Genomic DNA, 17485 nt, shown 5'->3' with positions numbered 1-17485 from the left:
CTCGGAGCCTGTTTCGCTCTTTCTTTTAGCTGGGACAGCGCCGGGCCAAGGGGACGCACAGCTACAGCTCAAGCATTCTGGAGATAGGTGCACTCTAGATGTTTTTATTCTGTGTGTTTCAAGGAATGTTCTGAGCGGTCGATTGTACCCACACGTGTCTGCTTTCTTTGTTTTTCTCTACCTGGAGATTGCTTGGTCTCCTGATCAGAGCGTGTTAGAAGCAGACTAACCGACTGCTTCTGTATACGAGTTTCGCTTACTCCAGAGATCAACCAAATTCTGCTAGCACGTGAATCCTTCCCTTTGAGGCTGCCCCCAGAATGGCTGAGAAAGTGATTGCATCCCGTAAATCGAGACAGTGAAAACACAACACACAGCTAGGGCTCTCTTAGAATGACCGCCCTTCACAATTTGACCGGGACATTACAAGAGAATAATGACTTGGGCGTTTTTGGCTTTGAGCGAATCTAAAAGTTGAAATGGTGCGAACTTCTAAAACGGACACACGAGGCAATAGCTACTCACGTTATTAGACGATTCTTTGCGTTTCTTGCAGACTTTTCTTCCATTAGCATAATGGAGAACGCAGCTCAATTTGTACACATCTATTGCGCAAAGTAGCTGACCCCAGATATGCAGAACGCGTTCAGAACCTCGTCTTTGCCACACACGCGCTACAGTCCTAACAATCTCTGTCTTCTCCCGTTATTGACTCATATTAAAGACGTTGAAAACTGAAAAAATAACGTACGTCTTCTCTACAAGGCACATAGAACTATTAGGACAGAATAGAAGGTCACCTGTGGTAGGTTTCTAGGAATTGCTTGGTCGGAGGCCATTCTTATTTTAAGGCTGTCGATGTACATCTTCAAACTGCCCTGAAGAAAAGTGGTACCCCTCCCCCCTGCCATCTGTGAGTTATTTTTTCCCCTGCACTCCCACAGCCATGCCCATTATATTTTAAGATACTATTTTTTAGAACAGTTTTAGGTTCACAGCAAAATTAAGAGGAAGGTACAAAGATTTTCCCACACCCAGTCTGCCCCCACACCTGCACACCCCCTTGCCCCGAAGAGTGCTACGCTTGTTACAACTAGTGAAACCGTATTGGTACAACCTAACCACTCAAAGTCCATCGTTTACATCAGGGTTCACTTTGGGTATTGGACGTACTATGGGTTTGGACAGATAGATGGTGGCATGCATCCATCATTATGGCATCGTACAGAGTACTGTGACTGCCCTAAAAGTCCTCTGCGTCGTGACTGTTGGTCCCTGCTGTCACCCCATTTCCCCAGCCGAATCTTGCCAATCATGGGTCTCTTCACTGTGTCCAGAGTTTCTCCTTTTCCAGAAGGTCGTATAGCTGAAGTCACACCGTATGAAGCCTTTTCAGATTGGCTTCTTTCAACTCGGCAATAATAGGCATTTAAGGTTTTTCTATGCCTTTCCATAGCTTAGTCGTTCGTTTCTTTTCAGCACCGAATAATATTCCCTTGTCTGGATGTCGCACGGTTTATTTATCCATTCACCGACTGAAGGGAAGGGCATCTTGGTTTGTACCCAATTCTTGGCAATTATGAATGCAGCTGCCGTAAACTCTACGTGCAGGTTTTTGCATGGATATAAGTTTTCAATTCCTTTGGGTAAATGAGGTAAAAGTGTGTTTAGCTTTGTAAGCAATTGTCAAACTGCCTTCGATAGTAGCTGTGCTATTTTGTATTCCCACCGGCAATGAATGAGAGTGTCTGTTTTTTCACATCTTCGCCAGCATTTGGTATTGTCGGTGTTCTTGATTTCGGCCATTCCGATAGGGATGGGGTGGTATGGCGTTGTCATTTTAATTTGAATTTCCATGATGAGAGACGACGTGGAGTTTATTTTCACACACCCCTAATTGCCATCTCTATATCTTTTTTGGTGAGGTGCCTGCTAAGACTTGGCCCGTTGTCCTATTTGGGTCGTTTGGGGGGTTTCTTCTTGTTGAGTTTTAAACGTTCTCTGCATATTTTACATACTAGCTCTTTGTCATATGTGCCTTTCGCAAATATTTTCTCTCAGCCTGTTGCTTGTCTTCTTGTTCCCTTGACAGTGTCTTTTGCAGAGCGGACATTCTTATTAATTTTAATGAAGTTCGGCTCATCAACTGTTACTTTCATGGATCACGCCTTTGGTGTTGTCTAAAAAGTCATCCCCATGTCCGGCATCATCCAGATCTTCTGCGTGACCTTCCAGGACCTTTGGACTTTTGTGTTTTACATTTAGGTCTCTGATCCATTTTTTAAGATGCTTGTGTCATTTTGAGAGAAAGAGAGAGAGAGAGGCAGAGAGAGAGGGAGACAGAGCATACAACGCGGGCTCCACACTGACAGCAGAGAGCTCGATGAGAAATTGGTATCGTGGTTTTTTTTTTTTTTTTCCCGTTTGGAACTCCAATATTTATTGAATGAATAAATTCAATAAATAAATAAGTACATAATAAATTCACCTTTCATCTGAAGCCTTTTCTGTTACAATAACTTTATTTTATTTTTTTATTATTATGTTTGCATCATGACAAGTGCACTCCTCAATCCCCATCACCTATCTCACCCCCCTCGCCTCCTCCCACCTCCCCTCTAGTAACCATCAGTTTGTTCTCTGTAGTGAGGAGTCTGTCTCTTGGTTTGCCTCTCTCTCCTTTTCCTTTGTTCATTTGTTTTGTTCCTTAGATTCTGTGAATAAGATCATACGGTGTTTGTCTTTCTCTGACTCATTTTGTGTAGCGTTAGGCTCTCATCGGTTTAGCAAATGGCAAGATATTATTCTTTTTTATGGCTTTGCCCATTCATCTTCTTCGCCCACTCATCTTCTTTGTCCGTTCACCTACCAATGGACACTAGGGCTGCTTCCATCGTGTCCCAAGAGGGTGATTCCTGGATCGTAGGGTAGTTCTATTTTCGTTCTTCGAGGACGCTCCCTACTCTTCTCCACAGTGGCTGCACCGGTTTGCGTTCCCACCAACAGTGCTTTCTTTTTCTCCATGTCCTCGCCAACACTTGTTATGTCTTGTTTTGATTTTTAGCTCGGCTCACAGGCGTGAGGTGGTCTCTCATTGTGGTTTTGATTTGCATTTCCCTGATGAGGAGGGATGTGTGCCTGTTGGCCCTCTGGAGGTCTTCTTTGGAGAGGTATCTCTGTTCGTGCCTTCGGGCCATTTTTAAATTTGATTATTTTGTTTTTTGGGTGTTGAGTTTCATAAATTCTTTATGTGTCTTGGATGCTAGCCCTTTATCGGACATGCCATTTGCAAATACCTTCTCTCACTCCGTAGGCTGCCTTTCACTTGTGCCGACTGCTTCCTTCGCCGTGCAGAGGGTTTTTGTTTTGATGCAGTCCCAATAGTCCATTTTGTATTTTGTTTCCCTTGCCTCAGGAGACATATCTAGAAAAATGTTGCTATGGTCGATTTCTCAGAGAAATGATTGCCTGTTCTCACTTCGAAGATTTTTATGGCTTCAGGTCTCACATTTAGGTCTTTAATCTGAGTTTATTTTTGTGTATGGTGAAAGAAAGCGGTCCAATTTCACTGTTTTGCACGTTCTTGTCTGGTTTTCCCAACACCGTTTGTTGAAGAGACTGTCTTTTTTCCCATCGGATGCGCATTCCTCCTTGGTCAAAAACTAATTGGAGATGTGATTATGGGTTTATTTCGGGGCTTTCGAGTCTGTTCTGTTGATCTGTGCGTCCATTTTTGTGCCAGCATCCTGCTGTTTAAATTACTACCACTTTGGACTACAATTTGAAATCTGGAACTGTAATACCTGTTCTGTTTTTCTTTGTCGAGATTGGTTGACTTTTGGAGGTCTTCTGCAGCTCCGTACACGTTTTAGGATTGTTCGTTTTGGTTCTGTGGAAAGTGCTATTGGTACTTTTATGGGCGTTGCATCAAACCTGTAGATTGCTTTGGGAAGTATAGACATTTTAGTAATACTTGTTCTTCTAACCCATGAGCACAGGATGTCTTTCTAGGTCTTTGAATTGTCTTGAATTTCTTTCATCAGTGTTTTCCAGTTTTCCCGCAGTACAGATCTCTCACCTCTTCGGTTGTTTATTCCTAGGTACGTTATTGATCTTAGTACAATTGCCAATGGGATCGTTGGTTTTCTTAATCTCTCTTTCTCCTGCCTTATTGCTAGTGCATAGGAATGCAAAAAGACTTCTGTGCATTGATTTTGTATCCAGTGAGTTCACTGAGTTCAGTTATCAGTTCTCTTCATTTCTCGGTTGCGTCTTTAGGGTTTTCTATACATAATATAATGTCACCTGCAAATCGTGAGAGTTTTACTTTCTCCTTACCGGTTTGGATGCCTTGATTTCCTTGTTTTGTCTACTTGCTGTGGCTAGGACTTCCAGTACTATGTTGAATGAAAGTGGTGAGAGGGGACATCCCGGTCTCATTCCTGAACTCAGGGGAAACGGTATTGTGATCTTAATTTCGATTTTCATGTTGTCATCACTGGCATATGATAATTAAAATTTTTTTAATGCTTATTTTTGAGAGAGAGAGAGAGAGAGAGACAGAGTGCAAGCAGGGGAGGGGCGGAGAGAGAGGGAGACACAGAATCCGAAGCAGGCTCCGGGCTCTGAGCTGTCAGCACGGAGCCGGGCGTGGGGCTCGAACTCACGGACGGCGAGATCATGACCTGAGCTGAAGTCGGAGACTCCGCCGACTGAGCCGCCCAGGCTCTAACCTTGCTATAACCGCTTATTGGTTTCAGGAGTTTTGGTTATTGTTGCTGTCGCTGTCTTTGATCCATTTGGATTTTCTGTATTGATGACCAGGTCATCTGCAAAAACATAGGTGGGCGAAAATAACCAGGGGTGGGTAGGATTCACATCAGTGAAACAGCAAAGGATGGGTGCAGGTGGGGGGTTTGGAGTGGGAGGCAAGCGTGTACTGTCCACGGGACCCCGCAGCAGGGACAGAGTTGAAGGTGCAGATTGTGGAGAATGGCGAGCACCAGCTTAGAGAAAAGGCGTGGGACCATGTTGCAAAGCAGGACAGATGCCAGGCGCTGGGGCCGGAGCTTTTTACATAGACAGTTAGGGACTCCTGGCGATTCTTGAGAGGAGAGCAATAAAACGAAAACCTCCAGGTTGGGATTAATTCGGGGATTTGTTTCAGGCTGTCTGGGAAATAAGAGGGACTGACGTCAAGGAGGCTGATTCTGTGATAACCCTTCAGAATTGCTTTCTGGAAAACGGAGGGAATTTTCTCACCTTCCAAAGATTGAGATGAAATTGTTAAAAAAAAATTTTTTTTAACGTTTATTTATTTTTGAGACAGAGAGAGAGAGACAGAGAATGAACGGGGGAGGGGCAGAGAGAGAGGGAGACACAGAATCCGAAGCAGGCTCCAGGCTCTGAGCCATCAGCCCAGAGCCTGTCGCAGGGCCTGAACTCATGGACCGCGGGATTGTGACCTGAGCCGAAGTCGGACACTTAACCGACTGAGCCACCCAGGCGCCCCTAAAACTTATTTTTTTTAATGTTTGTTTATTTTTGAGAGGAGGGAGGGGCAAGGAGAGAGGGAGAGAGAGAATCCCAAGCAGGCTCCACGCCGACATGAGATCGAGACCTGAGCCGAGATCGAGAACCCGACGCTTAACCAACTGAGTCACCCAGCTGCCCCAAGTTGTTGTTTCCTAATTGAACGTATACTGTGCAAACGTCTGAGGAAACACAGCTAAGCGTAGGTGTGGAGCCATTGTAACCTAGCATTTCTGCAGGGGGTTTTACACTTTTACAAAGAACCTCCACGTCCATTGTCTCAGGGGACTCCAGAGCGGAACCTTAGGGATGAGAAAACTGACAAATAGTGTTGCCCAAGGTCGCAAAGCTAGCAACAGGTGAAGCCGGCACATTATTTTTTTTTTTTTTTTTTTTTCAACGTTTTTTATTTATTTTTGGGACAGAGAGAGACAGAGCATGAACGGGGGAGGGGCAGAGAGAGAGGGAGACACAGAATCGGAAACAGGCTCCAGGCTCTGAGCCATCAGCCCGGAGCCTGACGCGGGGCTCGAACTCACGGACCGCGAGATCGTGACCTGGCTGAAGTCGGACGCTTAACCGACTGCGCCACCCAGGCGCCCCAGAAGCCGGCACATTATTTTAAGAGGACGGTTCTATTTATCAAAATTGAACGGAGAACGTTTCTGGAATTATAATCTAATAGGAAACATGGTTTGATTTTTAAATATCAAACGCAGAGAATCTCTGATGAATACAACTTTTGCAGGAAGGGAGTTTCCCCTGCCTTTTTTTTTTTTTTTTTTTTCCTGATAATGACTAAAATACCACCACCGGAGGCACCTTTTTTTTTTTTTTTCCCTGAACATATTGCAAATCCCACCACTTACATTAATGGCTATTAATCTTTCTAGCTCATCAGCAAAAACCCTACCGTTGATGTAATACGAACATGTTTTTGAGGGCTTACTGTGTGTGAGGCACTGTGGTGAAACATTTCCTGTATCATCTCATTTATTTCCTTCCAAGACCCTCTAAGGGAGGCATTGCTCTGATTCTGCTCTCATTTTCCAAAATGGGAAAACCGAGGCTTCGTGAGAGGGTAAGAACTTGGACAAGTTCGCCCAGCCGAGAGGTGGGGCAGCCAGGAATCAAGGCCAGCTTTGTCCTAAGGGAGCGTCTTAGCCATTCAGGAATAAGCTCAAGACATTTCTCTGGTTTCATATCCTGGGAAGCTCCTGGACACTCTGGCAGGAGCCAGGGAGTATCCTGTTGTTCCTTGTCACTTGAGTGACAAACCCCTGAGCAGCTCAGCCAGCAACCGATCCTCAGGGGAGAGCTGACATTTCGCTCAGCCTGTTCTGTCTGGTTTTTGTCCCCTTCTCTTTGCCAATAGGAATCAATTAGTGCCGGTAAGAGGTCATCGGATTGTGAAAGGGATTCCAATAAAGCAGCTATAGGAAAATACCCTTGGTAGGTAGCAATAGTCTGCGTTTGCTGCACAGGATGTATACGCCTTCAAACATGGTGCAATCTGTATACAGGTGAGTCACATGTCTATCCCAAGCGAGTTCATGTGTCAGGGGAAGAAAACAAAGCAGAGATGGGATTCGCAAAGTCTCCCCAAGGCCGTAGATCGAGGCCGACCACAAAGTCGTCGCTGTCAGCCTTACAGCTGTAACAAGGGGGGACCTGCACGGAGCAGGGGCTCGTCCCTGGGGAGAGTCTAGAACGGAAACCTCTCCCAAACTCTGCCAAGCAAGGCAGTGGGAAAAGCGGTTGAATGCACAGCACACTCTGGATTCTGGAATCGGAATTATCGGCCAAAGGTTAAATAATCAAAGAACTCTATGCTTCAAATTCCTCAGGGGCGAGAGGGGCATGATACAGGTGCCTTCTGTGCAGGGTCATCATGAGGATAGTGAGATAGCTCTGGTGAGATGCTGAGCAAAGCGGCCCGCGCCTTCCCAGGTAACGGCAAATATACGTGCAACGCTCCAGCGAGAAACAAACTCCTTTGGCATAAGCTGTTGGTTTCAAAAAAGAGAGAGGCATCCTGTTGTTATGGGGAAAACATATTAACTGAGCACCTATGCTGTGGTGCTCACAGCACCAGGTTTGGATTAGAGGTTTGGATTAGATTGAATCGTATATTATCATTCCCAGTTCGTAAGTGAAAATGTGAAAATTCAACTAATTGGCTCAAGGTCAGGTGGGAAAACCACAATTATAACTCAGGTCTGTCTGACTTTCAAGTTTCCGCCTTATGGTATCATGTCTCAGGCACACGTGTTTCAGGCACGAGATACAGAGTTAAGATGTTTCCGGGAGTTCACGCCTTAGCACGGCTGAATTCTGCTGCCCCCCTGCTTACAGGACTCCAAGTCCACAAAAGTGGGGCATTCAAATGTCTACAGGTGTCAGACAGGGGTCTCTCACCGCATGTGAGAAAGTTAGTGGGGTCCACTGGATATTGACTCACGGAGAATGCTGAGCCCCAGTGATAGGGAGACAATAGGGAGTAGTGGGGACTGGGGTGAGCTGGCAAGCTGCATCACCGCTCCACCGTGGCCCATTTCGGTCACACGTACAAGTGGTTTTTGCAAAAATCTTGCCATTTTTTTGAGAGAAGACAAACATTTAGACTTGCATCTGGAACTACATTAAATTTTTTTCATTACACTTTTTCGTGTGAAAGAATTGTAGATTCGCACGCAGGTGTAAGGAATAATATAGAGAGCTCCCTGGTGGTCCGTTACCCAGTTTCCCCCAAAGGTAACATCTTGCAATATTATAACGAGGGTTGGCATTGATATAGGCGAGGTACAGAATATTTCCATCCTCGTAAGAATCCCTCATGTACAAGAGAAGAAAACTACAAACACCGAGGACTCATCACAAATATAAACACAAAAATCTGTTCTGTGGAATCTCTTTCAGGAAACAGAAGAGGAGGGAACATTTCCCAATGTATTTTATGAAGCTAGTGTTACTCGGATATTAAAACTAGACAAAACGGTACGAAAAAAGATTTCTCTTACTTAAAAAAAATTAGTAATTACATTTCCTTAAGAGTTGATAGCGTTGTTAGACCCCCCGATATTCTATAGATATAGACTATGCTGATAACACTATTCAGCTGCAAACAAGTCTACCTTCCGTCAGAAGGAAAGGACAACTTCAAGGTTGTGAGCTTGAAGCTCTGTGGGCTGTGAGCTCACAGAATGGATCCTTGAGCCACAGAGGTCTTAGAACCTAAAATCTGCCCAGCTGGATTGCAAAATGGATTGGGATTAGTAACTCCCGTCTTCCTTCCTTTTGTCGTTTTGAGTGGGAATGTCGATAATTTGGTAACTGATGCCTGTCCTATCACTGCGTTTTGGGAGAAGCTGACTTGGTTTCTAGGTCCGTAGATGAAGAGGAATTTTGCTCCAGGCTGGATGTAATTGAGAGTCTTCCCATAACTGTGCAAATGACTGCGATGATGACATTTGGAAATTTGAGTTGATGAGCATTTGGACTTTGCGTTTATGCCGTAATGGATTGAGACTTTTGAGGACCTCGGGGTGGGGTGAATACACTTTGCCTGTGGGCGGGGCATGAATCTTTGGGAGCCAGAGGGCAGACTGGAGCAGGCAGAACAGTGGCTCTTCCGAGAAGTTCACACCCTCATCCCCAGATCGTGTGAATGGATGACCTTTGCCATGGCAAAAGGGACTTTACAGACGTGATTGACCATCTTGAGATGGGGAGATTATCCTGGATTCCCTCGGTGCACCCAAGAAAACCACAAGGGTCCTTGGAAGTGAAAGAGAGGGACAAGGGAGTGACTGTCGATGTGACGCCATGTGAGAAGGACTGGCACAGACTGCTGGCTTTGAAGACGGGGGAGGGGTCATGAGCCAAGGAACGAGGGCACAGCCTCAGGAAGGTGGACATAGACTCCTCACTGGTGTCCCCATGAAGTCACACAGTCTTGACACACCTTGAGTTTAGCCCGACGAGACCCACTTTGGACTTCTGACCTCCAGAACTGTAAGATACTAAATTTGTTTTTTTTTTTTTTAATTTTTTTAATGTTTATTTATTTTTGAGAGAGACAGAGACAGAATGCGAGTGGGTTAGGGGCAGAGAGAGAGGGAGACACAGAAGCAGAAGCAGGCTCTAGGCTCCGAGCTGTCAGCACAGAGCCCGAAGCGGGGCTCGAACTCACGAGCTGTGAGATCATGACCTGAGCCGAAGTCGGACGCTCAACCGACTGAGCCACCCAGGTGCCCCAAATTTGTTTTGTTTTAAGATAACTAAGTTTGCGATAATTTGTCACGGCAGCAGTAAGAAACTAAGGCAAGTCCATACGCTGAGTTTTAATTTTGATTGCTGTATTTTTCAGTTCTATAACGTCCATTTCGTTCTTTTTTGTATCTTCTGTTTCTTTGCTGAGGCTTTCTATCTTTTTTAAACTGTGGGTTTTTTTTTTTTTTTTTAGTTAAAAATGTTTTTTATTTGAGAAAGAGAAAGAGAATCTCAAGCAGGTTCCACACTCAGCACGGAGCCCAACGTGGGGCTTGATCCCACGATGCTGGGGTCATGACCTGAGCCCAAGTCAAGAGTCAGATGCTCAACCGACTGAGCCACCCACCCAGGCACCGTGAGGGTTTCAAATTTTTTTTTTTAAAATAAGTTTCAAGCACGTTCACAATTGCTTGTGGAGGAATTTTTATCTTGGGCAGTTTTGATATCTTTGTCGAGTAAGATTACTCATTACTGCCTGATAGGCCCCCCCATGAAGGGGGAGGTGAGGGCTGTCTACTAGTCATAGCGGATGAAATCCTGGCTCTCTTCTTGGCCATCTCTGACACCACCCCAGTTGGGCGGTTGGGGTTAGAGCCTCACAAGAGTGGAAATCAAGGCTTCTCACTAATGGGTGGGGGTGGGGCCACAGATCTTTTTCTGTGGTGTCTGGCTGGAGTAGAGCAGTTATTGTGTAAACACTTTGGGTCTTCTTGGGCTGCCCTTCTGTCCTTCTGTCATTCAGGCTTCACAAAGCAGGCTTTTCTTGGAGCTTTTGTTATTTGTGCCTGTTATTGGCACGAGCATTTCTGGATTGCAGGTTTCTTTTTTTTTTTCAAAAAAAATGTTTAATGTTTTTTATTTATTTTTGAGGGAGAGAGAGAGAGAGAGACAGAGCATGAGTGGGGGAGGAGCAGAGAGAGAGGGAGACACAGAATCCGAAGCAGGCTCCAGGCTCTGAGCTGTCAGCACAGAGCCCGACGCGGGGCTCGAACTCATGAACCGTGAGATCATGACCTGAGCTGAGCTGAAGTCGGAAGCTGATCCGACTGAGCTGAAGTCGGATGCTTAACTGACTGAGCCACCCAGGCGCCCCAGGATTGCAGGTTTCTTTAGTTCTAAGCCTGGGATATGTGAGTCAAAAAGAAAATTCTTGGAACTCACTATCGTGTTGTTTCTCAGGTCCTGAGACTCCTATCCAACGTGGCTTCCCTTTTTAATAAAAAAGGGAAATATTTCCTTTTTAATAAAAAAGGAAAATATTCTAGAGTCTTCTGTTTGTTTTATGTACAGTGTTCAAGGTTTTAGTTGTACTTAGTGGGAGGCGTGGAACAAGGTAAGTCTGCTCCAGCTTTCTGGAAGTGAAAATCTGTCCTCATTTTTTTAATGTTGGTAACCAGTTAAAAGTAACAGTAACAAATTTCGGGAAGGGATGTCAAAGAAAAACCTTCCCTTTGGTCCAGGGCTCTCTGGTTGTGATTTCTAAATCTTTGTTAACAGAAGGAAACTGAAGGAATAGAAATGTTTACTTGTGTATGGATGCCTGTGGTGGCGAGGTGTGATCGGCAAAGGGAGGGATGATAGAAAGATAATTTTGAAGCCTGGAGACCCTGGGGGGAGGGAAGGCCTAGAGGTCAGGAACCTCTAAAACACAGACCCTAGCAGGTGTCTAGAGGGAGAGCTCTTGGCTCCTAAGACCTCTCAGTACTTGAAAGTCCCTGTGTTCAAGTTTTCTGCAGCCACTGCCTTGGAATTTTCTCTTTAGTTACCAACTTAAAAAGAAGAATTTTTTTCTGGTTGTAAAATTAATACAGTTTCATGTTGAGAAAATAGGAAAACTCAGACAAGGAGAAAGAACGAAATACCACCCCCCCCCCGCCTGCACACCTTTTCTTCAGAAACTGCGGTTAATAATATTGTGTTTCCATCCAGCGTTTTAATCTGTCTATCCATCCATCTATATACATAAAATTGTGGCTATTCCCTCGTATACTTTTAACTGTTTTTCATGCCCTTCCCTTGTCACTGAATAATTTGGAAGCCACGCTTTTGATAACGCTACTGGGTTCCGTTATTTGAAACTTAGCAACATTGCTCCCGTTGTTGAACGGTTTATTGTTTATAATTTCTCACCCTTGGAAATAGTGCTGTGATGAGAATGCTTGGCCGTACATCCTCTTAAATCCTAGACGCGGCAAGGCTTGAGCAAAGGGTATTTAAGACTTTCGTATCCTCAGCTTGTTCTCCCCAAAGACTACCAATTTATATTTCCACCTCCAGGAGTAGACAACGCTTGCCTCACTACAGTCTTGCAGGCACCGAGAATGATCATTTCAAAAATCTTTGCAAATTGGAAAGCAAAAAGTTCTCTGGTCATCTAATTTGCATTTATTTTGTTCCCGCTGGTGTTAAACATGTCTTTTTGGCCTTTAAAAATTTTTCTGATAACTGCTTTTCGTTACTTGCCATTTTTTTTTCCATTGTAATTTTTCTTCTTAGTGGTTCGTCTGTCACATGTGTTACAAGGATAGTTTTCTAGTGCACCATTGCCTTTTGATTTGTATGTGATGCTAATTGACAGAAAGCAGTTTACAATTTCAAGTCTGTTTGTTTGTTTGGGTTATTTATTTTTTTATATTTTAGAGAGAAGAGAGAACACAAGCAGGGGAGAGAGGCAGAGAGGGAGAGAGAGAATCTTTTTTTTTTTTGTTTTTTGGAAGAAGGAAATAAATTCAATTGTTTATGCATTAAATAACATTATTTCTACAATGCAAAGCCCAGGCCCAGATGTCTTAGATCAACTATAACATACATTTTTTTTTAATGTTTATTTTATTATTTTTGAGACAGAGAGAGACAGAGCATGAACGGGGGAGGGGCAGAGAGAGAGGGAGACACAGGATCAGAAGCAGGCTCCAGGCTCCGAGCCATCAGCCCAGAGCCTGACGCGGGGCTCGAACTCACGGACCGCGAGATCGTGACCTGCCGCGAGATCGTGACCTGAGCCGAAGTCGGACGCTTAACCGACTGAGCCACCCAGGCGCCCCTATAACATACATTTAATGAGGACTCAATACTCAGGACTCCTAAACATCTAGGAATGCTTTTCACTTAATTCTGTGCGTATATTATGCTGTGATACCAAAGCCATACACAGGCGCCACAAGTAAGGAAAATTGCAGATCAGAATAACCCAGGAATATAGTCACAGAAATCTTTAATAAAATACTAGAAAATGGAAGGTCCTGGGGCGCCTGGGTGGTGCAGTCGGTTAAGCGTCCGACTTCAGCTCAGGTCACGATCTCGCGGTCTGTGAGTTCGAGCCCCGCGTCAGGCTCTGGGCTGATGGCTCGGAGCCTGGAGCTTGTTTCCGATTCTGTGTCTCCCTCTCTCTCTGCCCCTCCCCCGTTCATGCTCTGTCTCTCTCTGTCCCAAAAATAAATTAAAAACGTTGAAAAAAAAATTAAAAAAAAAAAAAAAAAGAAAATGGAAGGTCCTGAAGTCACATAAACTTGTCAACAGATACAGGTAACTACCCTTCAAAACCCCACACCCATTTACAATTCTTAAAAGTCTTCAACAAACTAGGCATAGAAAGGAACTAGTTCACCCTGATAAAGGGCATCTCTGAAAAACCTCCGGGTGACATCATACTTAACAGAACATCATAATAACCACGTATGTTTTCTGAGAGAGAGGGAATCTTAAGCCGGCTCCACGCTCAGCATGGAGCCTGATGTGGGGCTCAATCCCATGACCCTGGGATCGTGAACTGAGCTGAAATCAAGAGTCGGATGCTTAACCAGTTGAGCCACCCTGGCGCCCCATCGAGTCTGTTATTCTTTCATTTGGATTCCCATCAAGCTTTTGTGCTTAGAAAGTTCTTCCCTGTTGGTTCCATTTATCTGCTGCTGTGTAACGAACCACCTCAAAATTTAATGGCTTAAAACAACAGTCTGTCTCCCATTTTGTCACTTTTGTAGGTCAGGAATTGGGCAGGCTCAGGCTGGTGGCTTTTCTGCCCCGCCTGATGTTGACAGAAGTCATGGAGTCTCTCTGCGTGGAGAGAAGCCAAGATGGCGTCACCCACATGTCGGGAGCCTTGCGGCATGGCCACAAGGCTGGGCTGAGTAGGGACAGTTCCCTGAATGTTTCCCTGTGGCCTGCCCCACGTGCCGCTTAGGTGTGGTCGGAATTCTTACGTGGCGCTCGGGGCTCTGAAAGTAGGTGTTCCGGCAAACGAAGCAGAAGCAAGAAAGCCTTTTATGACGTAGCCTTGGATGCCAACCGCTCTGAAGGTCAAAGCAGTTTCCACCTGCCCAGATTCAAGTAGGTTTCATGGGCTCAACCATATTATTCGTGGCCATATTTTCATGTTGCCGGTCTACCCCAGGGTAAGTTACAAGCACACCTGCCTTTCCTTCTAGCTGGTTCCTGCTACTGCTGCTCCTTCTTGCTCTTTCTTTTTATGCACACAGGATCCTTAATCCATCTAGAACATGCTTTTATACAGAATTTACAATGAGGTTCAAATTTGAGTATTTCTCCCTAATAGTAAGTGATTTCACTATAACCCTTCCTGGAATAACCATCTCTTCCCCGAGGGCTAACTTTTATGGACACTAGGGCCTGGGTGAATATTCTGTTAGTGGAGGAAAAATAGCCTTGACTTTTCTAGCACTCTTCTCTCTGAGCTAAGAGCAGAACCTCCTAGTGAAGTTCAGCTTTTCAGTCTGAAAAGCACCGGCCGCACCACGGACCCTGGGCTGGCCGACAAGCATCGCTCTGGAAGGTCTCTCTTAGCTGGAAGGACGGTTGACCTAACGCAGAGGGGCTGCTACTTTTCAGGCTGCTTTTCACCGCGGGAGGCTCTGGGGCTGTGAGCCTTGGGCTGCTGCCCTGGGTGTGTCTGGGGTGCTTTTGTTGTTATAATTCCAAGTATAATAGTTCCTGGGGAAGATTGCTTCTGAGATGAAGTAACTTGATTGCTTCCAGTGGGGAAAAGCATTAGCTCACCTCTATTAATGAACTTGGCCCGGCTGGACAAAGGAGGAACTCCAGTACTATGGGGCCGGTTCCCCTTCCCCTCCCCTTCTCCCTCCCCCTCCATCCTTAGGTCTCGGCCAACGCTGGCTCCACCCGCCAAGCCTCCACCCTGGAGGGACCTCTGGCCTGGCCCCCAGCTTCCTCACTGACCTCTCTGCTTCCTCCTCCCCACCACATAGGAATGTGGGGCTGACCCTTGTGTTACAGCTCTCACCATTCTGTGTTCTTCGCCTGGGCTCTCCCTTTGGTTCGTAACAACCCGCATTGTGGCTGCAGTGGTTGTGGCCGCTCCTGTCCTGACTTTTCTGCTATGCTGCTAGCTTTGTGACCTTATCTTGTTTAACTGCACCCACCCAGTTTGGTGAGGTAGCCACTATTATTCCCATTCTGGAGAGAAGTGGATGGTGGAACAAGGATTTTAACCTCGGGAGTCTGCTTAGTGTTTCGACACTGTAGGAGGCTCTCTCTCTTCCCTCATACTGATCTCGATTCCTAACCGTGGACTGGTATTTCCTTGAAAAAAAAAAAAAAAAGCCACACGCAGCTGATACCAAGGGCCACAGGGGAAGGACACCTGCCTGAGGACATATAATCCTGTCTGGCAGGAACATTTGAAACTCAGCCCTCCTGAAGGTTTACTTGCCTCATTCCTCTGCTTCCTGCCAGCTCATTCTCTCAGACGAGGCACAGCAGAGATGACTACCCTTCAGTTAACTGGCCACCCACTCCCCTCCCCCACCCCCCCCCCACCCACTCCCCCCCCCCCCACCTTCTCCGGGGAGTTTTCTGCGTAACTTAATTCTCCAGCTCCGTGGCTCACGTCTGCTTTTTCAAACCCTTTCTTCCAGAGGCAATTTGCTTCTGTGGCCGGAGCCCCCAAATACACCAAGCCCTCCGTGGAGAGAAAGGGACAGAGGCAGAGAAGGAAGAGGTTTTTTCGTCACACAGATACTATAGGTTGCTTACTGCTGAGGAGTCTGAGCATTGGATGGCACCTGTCCCGGGTGGAAGGTCCAGCAGCTTGGGGAAGGGCTGCCGCCGAGATAGGCAGGAGGCAATGGGGAGGACTTTCCAAGGAGGGTGGGGGGGGGGTGGGGAGAACCCAGAGAAGGCTCCCACAGGCTGTGCCCTGTGCTCCCTTTTAGCCCTTCTGAAAATAACAAGATGGAAACCCGAGCTGTCAGCACCGGGGAACTGCCAGATTCCGGGGGGGGGGGGGGGTGGGGGGGGTGGGGTATGAACAGGAGAGGAACGGACCAACCCGAAGTTAACTGAAGGAATAGCGAGTGATCAGCGAATCGGCTACTTGACCATCACATTTTCTACTTAATACACATCTTGGAGAGGAAGACTTAGGCCTGTCTTCAGGATCAAATAGTTTCTTGACCTATTTCTCTTGGTCAAAGTCCTTTTTTTTTTTTTTTTCCCATAAGGATGAAAAGATTTCAAGCTTTTCCAAAAGCACCTTTATACAGCTCCCAGCAGGGTCTCCAATAAAGTTGTGAATTGTGCTTCCTGCTTATGAAAAGAGGGCTATATCCTCCAGAGAGGGGCATTGGTCAGTCTCGTAACAGAGAGTGAAATCGGGGCCACATATCACCATTTCGACTTTGATACTTCTCTGGAATCAGAATGTGTGTACCATCAGCCCAGGTGACTCCGCACTACAAGAAGGCTTTGTTTTCTTTGCGCTGGTGAGCCTACTTGAATATTTTGCATACACGAAGCTTTTGGTGGAGACTTTCTATTGCTTCAGCCCACACGGATAAATGACGGTTGGGCCATTCTGAGTTAATGCTTTTGAAAGGGCTTTATATCTTTAATCAGATTGTAGCTCTGGGTAAACAAAATCCTTGTCTTTGGATAGTTTGATTTTCCCAAGAATGAAATTAGTGTAATTTTATTCATTCTCTCCTTAGAGGTCGATGGGGCAATTTTGTCTGTTGTAGACACGGCTGGTTGCCTATCAGGGGGCTATTTCCCTCTGGCTACCTTGCTCTCAGAATCTTAATTTTGGCTGCCCTCCTCTGAGGGGTTGTATCCCGTACAGGAACTTGGACTCTCCCCCACCTCCGAGGGTGAGTCTTCATTGGTCTAGGCCAATTGCGGTGGCCTTGCCTCGCCCCGCCTCGGGATTGTTGAAGCACGGGTAGATTGTGCCAATTCTGGCCAGTGAGACGTAGGGGACGAGCCCCCCTTCTCTGGAAGGATGCAAAATGGGGGCCTTCTCTTTTTCTCTTTCTGAAGGTAGTTTCTGGCACGTGAGGCCTGACCTACAGCAGATCTGGGGACTGGGGGAGAAAGCTGCAGAATTGTTAAGCTAGATGCACGACGTTCCTATGTCGGTGAACGACCCCGCTCCGAAACTGTCCTACCTCCAAACTGGACATGACGCAAAGTAATAAACATCCTTATTGGGCGGGCCCCGGTGGTTGGATCCTCTATCCTTCGCTGTCCAGAGCATCTTACATAGCCTTTGTTTGGAAAGGGGAAGCTGACGTTGGCCGGGTAAGTCAAAACCAAAAGATGGGAAGGGAAGCAGCCGTGTTTGACTGGTGGTCCTGGCAGACTCGCAATCCTCTGCTAATCCTCGCCAAAGAGTTGGCACCGGTGGGAAAACTATTTCCTGAGGTTGAGC

General features: G+C 46.0%; 1 long non-coding RNA gene across 3 annotated transcripts in view; it reads left to right on the top strand.

Annotated features, from left to right (window-relative positions):
• Positions 1-17485, top strand: part of LOC131495405 (uncharacterized) — a 45203-nt gene that overhangs the window by 8474 nt on the left and 19244 nt on the right. Inside the window, exon 2 of one of the 3 annotated variants that reach the window (XR_009253928.1) lies at positions 8452-8529. The exons of the other annotated variants lie outside the window; for them this stretch is intronic. This is a non-coding gene — a long non-coding RNA (uncharacterized LOC131495405). The remainder of the gene's footprint in view (positions 1-8451; positions 8530-17485) is intronic. 3 annotated transcript variants of the gene reach the window in all.

The sequence above is a fragment of the Neofelis nebulosa genome, chromosome 15, assembly GCF_028018385.1.
Source record: "Neofelis nebulosa isolate mNeoNeb1 chromosome 15, mNeoNeb1.pri, whole genome shotgun sequence".
NCBI lineage: Eukaryota > Metazoa > Chordata > Mammalia > Carnivora > Felidae > Neofelis > Neofelis nebulosa.
The sequence above is the reverse complement of the archived record's forward strand: the minus strand, read 5'-3'. Positions and strand labels throughout refer to the sequence as shown.